Raw genomic sequence first — 8,657 nt, 5'->3', positions numbered from 1 at the left:
GGCCCGTTGGGCCAACCCGACCCAGCCTGTAATTTGATGGAGTTAGGTTTCAGTTTTGCAGCTCATTTAAGAACAAGACTTTTTAGCCCTGCCCAGATAAGCCCATGGCCCGTGGGACTTGAGCAATGTGGGTTGGGCTAGTCCATGGGCCGGCTCGTAAGTCAAATACATGTAACTATTTAGATTGTTTATTAGTATTTTTATTTAGTTTGAAGGATATCATGCCAAAAGTTATTTAATTTTGCAATTAGGAGTATTTCTTTTGGGTGTTAGAGACTTGATTAAAAAGTATTAACACTATGTAATTGTGGGCGATGCAATTTTATTAAATTTAAATTCGTACAAAATTCGGATTATATTAAATTCAAAATATATTAGTCCCAAATAAATATTGCGGATTAATATAATTGAACTAATTATTTAAGTCCAAACATATATGGATTTAATTAAAGTCTAATTTTTATTGGGCTAGCCCATTGATTTAGCCTACAAATGATGAACCCACTTTAATAAGCCAAAGATATTATCATATTTTAGAGGCTCAAATAAGTATCACGTGCCAAATAACGTGGCATGCCAAGTCAAGTGAAGGAGCCAATAGGACCATGCCACATGTCAAAATGATGCAGTAGGCCCATGAAATAAAAGCCCATAAAAAACGCCACGTCACTTGAATTTGATTGGTCAAAGAAAGTCCATCTCCATCATGACTCTTCCTTTTTCATAACTATAAATAGGGTTCTCATAATTCAGAAAAGAGGACCCCCAGAACTCTAACAAGTAGCCAGAGAAAGCTCGTGGATCCAACGCCGCAATGTCTCTAAAAGCTCAAGCATCCAAATCAAGTTTATCAAGATTCAAGATCAAGACTGCAATATTCAAGAACAAGCTCAAAAGCCTTTGAATTCAAGCACAAGTCAAGATCAAGTCCCTCAAATCAAGTTCAAATTCAAGATCAAGCTTTAATTATCCCTTGAATTTATATTTGAAAAGGCGAATCAGAGGATTCATAGAGATTGTAACACTCACATTGAAATCAATAAAATTGATTGTTGCAACATTTTTCTTGTCTCGAATTATTTATGTTTTTAGTCTTGAAATTTTATTGTCCAACAAATCTGGCATGTCCAATGGGACCAAATCTGCCCTTATCTCTTCTCTCACAAATCAGATCTATAAATCTGTAGCCACCACATAAAGATGGAAGCTCTATTGGTACTTCAAGACTCGTCATCAAATCTACACTTCGACAAGCCTTGAAGTAGGGGGCATTTGTAGACATCCAAAATTTGTGGACTCTTTAATAAGAATCCAAATTATGTTAGAGTTCTAGAAGGCTACTTTACCTAAATATCACCTATTTAAAGGGTAACATGTTCCCTGAAACATGCATCTTGAATATCCCATAAGCTGATGGGTATTCGTAAAAAGATCGACATCTCTGTATCCCACAAATTCATGGGATATTCATAAAGAGATTATCCTATGTTCAAGAATAAGCCACTGACGGCCCTCGAATTATGAAGAAAATCATGAGATAAGAATCAAGGGAGGAACAGATTTGTACCCCCATCGTTTATCAATAAAATTGTTGTTTCTTTATATTTTTGTTCATGGTTAAAATTTATTTTCCATGAACAAAAATTCATTGAGAAAAAATTGGTACACTAAGTGGGATCAAATCTACCCTTCATCTCTTCTCTCATAAATCAGATCTGTAAATCTATAGCCACCGTATAAAGATGGAAGCTCTATTGGTACTTCAAGACTTGTCATCAAATCTACACTTCTACAAGCCTTGAAGTAGGGGGCATTTGTAGACATCTAAAATTTGTGGACTCTTCAATAAGAATTCAAATTCTATTAGAGTTCTACAAGGCTACTTTACCTAAATATCACCTATTTAAAGGGTAACATGTTCCCTGAAACAGGCATCTTGCATATCCCATAAGCTGATGGGTATTCGTAAAAAGATCAGGATCTCCAATATCCCACAAAATTATGGGATATTCATAAAGAGATCATCCTATGTTTGATAATAATCCACTAACAACCCTCGAATTATAGAGGAAATCAAGAGAAAAGAATCAAGGAAGGAACAAATTTGTAACCACATTCGTTTATCAATAAAAAATTCTTGTTTCTTAATATTTTTGTTTGTGGTTAAAGTTTATTTTCCATGAAATAAATTATGTTGCAAACAGTAATATTGTTTGATAATATTTATGTTTATTAACATTCTAAAATTAAATTATAAAATATTATTTTTTTAAAAGTGGGTTGGCCCATGAGGCCCGCAACCCACAGAGTAATGTTGTGGGCTTGGTGTTTTTGGTCCATAATTTTGATAGGTCAGCCCGACCTGGCCCATCAAACTCAAAGCCCATGTGGGCTAGTCTGGATGGGCTGGACCGATCCGTATTAACAAGTCTATGTATATGTATTTGATGTGCAAGACAACATCAAATACATATACAAATATAATTAATTATTTTTTTATTAGGTAACACCTTGAGTTTAAAAAGAAAAAAATTAGACTTCATTAAATCACGTTCACTCAATTAATTAAAGATTCTATTTCCAAATAGAAAACTTTTTTAATGTGTTTCAAAACTCAAAATAGGTTTGAATGCTAAAAAAAAATTATCCCCGATTTTCTATCTTTCTCTCTCTTCTATCTCTAGCATCTCTTTCTGTTTCTGTTGTCTTTGTTTTTTTTTTTATATTTTATATTTGACAATTCACCTCTTTCACCCTCTTTGTATTTTATATTTTTGTCTTTCTTATTTTTTGTATTTTATATTTTTTATATCAGACAATACACTTTATACAAATTGTTTGTATTTGTATGTCAAATTTAGTATTTGTCTGTTTTATATAAATAAATATCATTTGTATCTGTATGATTCAAGTTGTCTAAATATGTGTCATTTGATATACATGTATCATTTGCATAAGATATGTATTTACTAAACACAAACTATTTTATATTCTCAAATATGTATCTCATAAATGTTTTATAACCTCCAATACATATACCACACATATTCCCATTATACACTTTCATCATTCTTTAAAATACATATACAGATTCATTTATTTGTTTTGAAGTGCGTATACAATTGCAAATTCAGGCCTTATTCACTTTAACACCCTAAAAATTTAAGCATAGATTAGAACCATGCTTCAAGTACATTGTAATACCCCGTACTTTAGGGCTAGAATCTAGACCATCGTTCCTACGCGTATAGAACCTAACTAGATAATTCCTTATTAGTATATGTGTAGTTATCAATCCTATAGTGTGAGAATACCTTTGAATATGAATTGAGGTCACAAAAATCCCCTAACTCTAAGACGAGTTGAAAACATTTCTAGCAATTAAGTTTCAGTGGATGTTTAAACTTGGGTCAACTTCCATCAATCATAAATTCTTGAATATATCGAATTAGAGGGCCTACAAATGAATTCGAAGTACCTTTCCAATGATACCAATTTTGCCAAAATTTGATACCCGAGCGAAAAGTTACAACCATTTTGTGAGAGGGGCAGTAGCTGCGTGCAATTAGCATGCGACGCATGCCCCATCGCACACACCTAATTTTTAGGTTCTGTTTTTGCATTTTTAAGGATAATTTGGACCTTTACTCACCCAAGGCCTGTCCATAACATAAGATTTACACCCGAAAAGCAGCATGCACTCCATAATTCAATTTTTCCTCTCAAATTAAAACCCTAAATCCTTTCCCTCAAGATCAAGAATCAAGATCTTAAGTTCAAGACTCCAAGAAAAGGTTCAAGATCCGAGTTTTATGCATTAAGATCTAGGTTCTATCTTTAAACTTTTATAGTCTAAGATATGTGGGGTTAATCCTAAAAACTACATGGGCTTGAAAATACTAGAGCATGATTTTAAGATTATTAAGCATGAATTCTAAAAGGGTTTTGGAATCTATGTTTTAAATTATGTATTCGGAATGTTTCAATGTTACTATTGCTCTGGCCTTGTTGTCCTTTCCCCTAAATTAATTTACATGTATATGTATATGTATGAAAATTAAGATTGAAGATTGTTTGAGAGCGCAAATTATGAACTCCCTCTCTTGTATTGAATTGAAGTTAATGGTTTTGCCGAAAAAGAGTTGAAATGCATGTTTTACGATTGAAAGTAGTTTTCTCAATGTCATAGTATCTGAACATGATTTAGAAATGATGAGAGGGTGTTTCTTGATATAACTATGTTTTGTGTTAAAGAGAAAGAATTGCATGAAATTAAGAATTTTGACATGAACATTTTTGTTTACTGAATTGTTGATAAAGAAAATTGCTTGCATGGTTTTACATGAGTTTTATGGAATAAGTTCCTTAAAAAAATTGTTGATATGGTGGTCCTAAATTCCATGATTTGAGAATAGAGACATAAGTTTCTATAAATGGCTTAGAGAATGTGACTTGCAAGTCAGTGGTATGACGATATCATGTAAATATATGCCATACCACAATTAGAGTCTTCACAACTTGATTTCAGAGTTTGCATGTTGTAAAGAATTAAAAATGAGCTTAAAGAGGGTTAGGTGGTTACCCGAAGAGGGAACAACTCAATCTACTCATAGCTTAAAATCGTATTTTATCGATACGGGTATGTTACTTTTGTATGCTGGCAATGGCCCTGTGGCATAGTAGAGATTCAGAAACTCTGACCCTTGCGGCAAACTTGGGTTAGGGGCTTGGCTGCCGAGTTAAGGGAAGATTTCATGTAGCCTGTGGAATTACAGAATTATAGGGTATACCACTTAGCGCAGAAGTAAAACAAAGAGTGTCACAGAGTTCAGATAATTTTACAGAGTCTTTTAAATATGTCCATGTGATTTTACCTTATGATATATTTATGAATTGTTTTAAATTGCTCTCATATATGTTGAATACTAATTACTATTTTGGATTTTCTCTGCGTACCGGTACAACTGTATTGAACCCCTGCCTCTTAGATTCTAAGGCACAATCTAGGGGTCCGAATAAGCAGTAGATTTCTTCAGACCAAAGTGCAGAGTTCAGTTGGTGAGCCTTCCATATTTCAGAGGGCCTAATTTCCTTCAGTAATTTATCGTTATTATGGTTTTGGTCTACTGGGGGCCTTGTCCCCATTTCCAGATAGCTTTGTTCTTGTGTAGTAGAGATTTCACAGACTGAGTCAGATATTATTTTAATATTGTCAAATTGCAGTCTTTAACACTATGTTATTTTCAGAGCATGACCATGATCCCTTATTCAGTTATATTTTCATATTTCTTTTCTGTATATGAATGGTGTATGTGCTTACAAGTTAGATGGGCGTCCGGGCCTTCATGGTTTGGTTTGCTCTTCACGGCCAGGGCCTAGGTTTGGTTCGTGAAAAACTTGGTATCAGAGCACGGTTCCTGGTCCCGGGGAGTCTATGAAATCTTATCTAGTAGAGTTTTGCTTATGGTGTGTTGTCTATCACACTTATAATCAGGAGGCTACCAGGCGTTTAGGAGTTGTTTCTTATTCTTTCATACTTTAGTTCGTGCTGTAGAGTTGTCCATAAGAAAGTTATCTAAATTCATTCTTTGTTCTAATTTCATGGGCCATGTCTCACTGTTGAGGCGATACAAGTCTAAGAATCTAGCTCCCCTAACGATGTGGTTCTCTCTGATTAAGTCATCCATAAAGTTATGAGATAGAATGAGGACTTGAGAGGAGTACATTTGTGCTTCAAGTTGTATTAATTTGAGTGCATACCTTTATTCTGATGAAATAGTGCTTTTTATCCTGAGGTACAAAGTCTATTCAGTCCCCTTTCAAAATTCATACTACAGATATCATGTATAAGGGTAATGATGTGTAGCAGAATATTGGAACTGTATTTCCACCCAAGTAGTAGTATTTGTTAAAGTGTCATGACTTATTGGTATGGATCAACTAGTGTTGATATTATGGCTATATATGGTATGGGGGAAAATAGGTAGATTTACCCTAGCCATGACTGCTTACAATCTAAACTTTGACAAATTTGATGGTCTGGTAAGTCTTCAAAGAAAAATTCTTTAAAATTTTCTAGGGAAGAAGGTTGAAAAGATATACAATGTTGACAAAAGAGTCATCAAGATTCAAGAGGCCATCCAATGCAGAAGAATCCTTCTTGTTCTTGATGATGTGGATGATAGATATCAGTTAGATTCTGTTCTTAGGATGTGAGAATGGTTTTATCTAGATAGTGAAGTAATTATAACAATAAGAAATCAACACCTGTTTGATGCTAGTAAGGTCTGCAGTTGTAAGATGTGAAAGGTCACACCATTGAATGCTCAAGAAATAATTTGCCTCTTCAGCTAGTATGCTTTCGAAAAAGAAAAACCTTCAGAAGATCATGAAGACCTTTCAGAAAAGGTGATACTTCATTGTAAAAAGAATCTCTTGGCTCTCAAAGTTTTAGGTTCTTCTCTTTATGATAGAAGTATAGAGGTGTGGGAGAGTGCATTGAGGAAATCAAAGGCAATCCCTGACATTAGAATCCTGGAAAAACTCAGAATTGGCTATGATTTGCTGCCAGATGATGATATTCAAAATCTATTCCTCGATATTGTTTATTTCTTTGTTGGAAAGGACAAAGATTATGCAATTACCATACTCGATGGATGTGTTTTTTTTTTAGTAGTAGGAATTTAGATTCTTTTTGATAGATGTCTGATTGAGATGGAAAAGAACAGATTAAAAGTGCAATCACTGATTCAAGATATGGGAAGAGAAATTATCCACCAAGAATCCCTTTGAGAGCCTTGGAAAAGAAGAAGAGTTTGGTGATACAGAGATTCCTTCAATGTATTGAGTGCAAAAAACTGGAACTGAAAAAAAAATTTGAAGGTCTAGTTTTTGACAAGGGAATGTGCAACAAATTGTCCAAAGTAGTCAAGTCTTTCAGATCATATTTCTTTAGTAAAGATGCTGTTCTGTTCGATCATGGAAAACTTCGTAAGCATTTTGATGATGCCAATACAGAAGGTTCAAACAATATAGAATTAGAAGCTGATGCATTTTTCAGAATGTAGAGACTGAGGATATTCCAACTTAGATATGTAAGGTTAACTGGAATCTTTAGTTTGTTTTCAAAAAGTCTAAGATTACTCTATTGGTCTGGATTTCACATGAAGATCATCCCTGATGATCTCCCTCTAGAGAGCCTGGTTTCCCTTGAAATGAAACAAAAGTTGGAAAAAAAAAATCCTGGGAGGGAATCAAGATTCTCAAATCATTAAAGATCCTCAACTTTAGTCATTCCCATTCCCTAATAACAACTCCTAATTTTTTTGGACTTTCCTACCTAAAAACTTTGATCCTGAAAGACTGCATTAAGTTGGCCAGCATTCACGAATCAATCGGATGCCTTGACGAACTTGTCTATCTGAACATGAGAACTGCAAGAATCTAAGGAAGCTCCCTGGAAGCTTTTGTATGTCAAATCCTTAGAAAACCTTATTATCTATGGATTTTCTAAACTAGTTACGTCAGTCATAGAGCTAGGAAAGCTAGAATCTTTGACAACCCTAAAGGCTGACAGAATGAATTTTGGTCAACTAGCTGCGGTTGGTAATGAGAATTCTTGAAGGGCCCTCTGGAAAACTTGATCATCAAAGTTGAGAAGATCCCCAGGATCTAACCATTTTTCATTCTCTTTCTTATCAAGTTTACTTGTTAGATTAAGTCTTGCTAAATGCAACTTAACAGATGATGTTTATCCTTTGGCCTCAACAACCTTCCCTCATTATGCTTCTTAAATCTAAGTGAAAACTTAATTTATAACTTGCCTCAGAGTATAAAAAATCTTAGTATGCTCCGAAATCTTTGGTTAGATGGATGTTTGAGCCTCAAATCTCTGCCAGAGCTTTCGCCAAGCCCTGTTACGTTAAAGGTAGTTAGATGATCATCACTGGAAATAGTTACAAATCCACCAAACCTAATGACAACTCTCTTTTTAGATGTCATAGAAAGTAAGAGCTTAAGCGAGATTTCAGGAATTTTCAAACTAAAGCCCATTGATAGTTTTGAAGTAGAATTACTGAATACTCTAGGCCTTTTTCTTAACCTAGATGACAACACACTAGATACAGTGGTAGAAATATTTAATAGGTTCATTAGAACAAAAAAGATATATTCAGTACAACAAGGTCTCTATGAATTTGGCATCTTCAGTACTTATTTTCCAAAAAATGAGGTTCCAAATTGATTCAGTAACAAAAGTGAACAGAGGTTGACATTTAATGTGGATTCACTTCCTAATGTCAAAATCACAGGAGTGCTCATTTTCCTCATCTATGAATGTTCCAGTCCTCCTATATTTTTTTTTGGTGACAGTAAATTTAGGGGTGCTCATACAATTGATATCAAGGTCCAAAACATTACAAAGGGTCTTAATTGGATTTATGCCCCATCGTTCATTGATATTCTAGGAGAGAACAACAAGTTGACATTTTTATGCCGTTAGAAGTTTGGAAAGTATTTACAAATTGGTGATCAGATTAATGTTTCATTTCCTTGTTGGAGTAAAACTTTTAAGATGAAAAAGTTTGGAGTTACACTTGCACATGACAAGATAGAACCGGACTAGTCTTCAACATCTACTAGTGAATCAAGAGTGCTTG

General features: G+C 34.3%; 1 pseudogene; it reads left to right on the top strand.

Moving 5' to 3' along the window:
- Nucleotides 1-6,000: 6,000 nt before the first annotated feature.
- Nucleotides 6,001-7,067, top strand: LOC107841517 (annotated as a pseudogene).
- The last annotated feature ends 1,590 nt before the right edge of the window (nt 7,068-8,657 follow it).

This window comes from Capsicum annuum, chromosome 9 (assembly GCF_002878395.1).
Source record: "Capsicum annuum cultivar UCD-10X-F1 chromosome 9, UCD10Xv1.1, whole genome shotgun sequence".
NCBI classification, from domain to species: domain Eukaryota; kingdom Viridiplantae; phylum Streptophyta; class Magnoliopsida; order Solanales; family Solanaceae; genus Capsicum; species Capsicum annuum.
The sequence above is the reverse complement of the archived record's forward strand: the minus strand, read 5'-3'. Positions and strand labels throughout refer to the sequence as shown.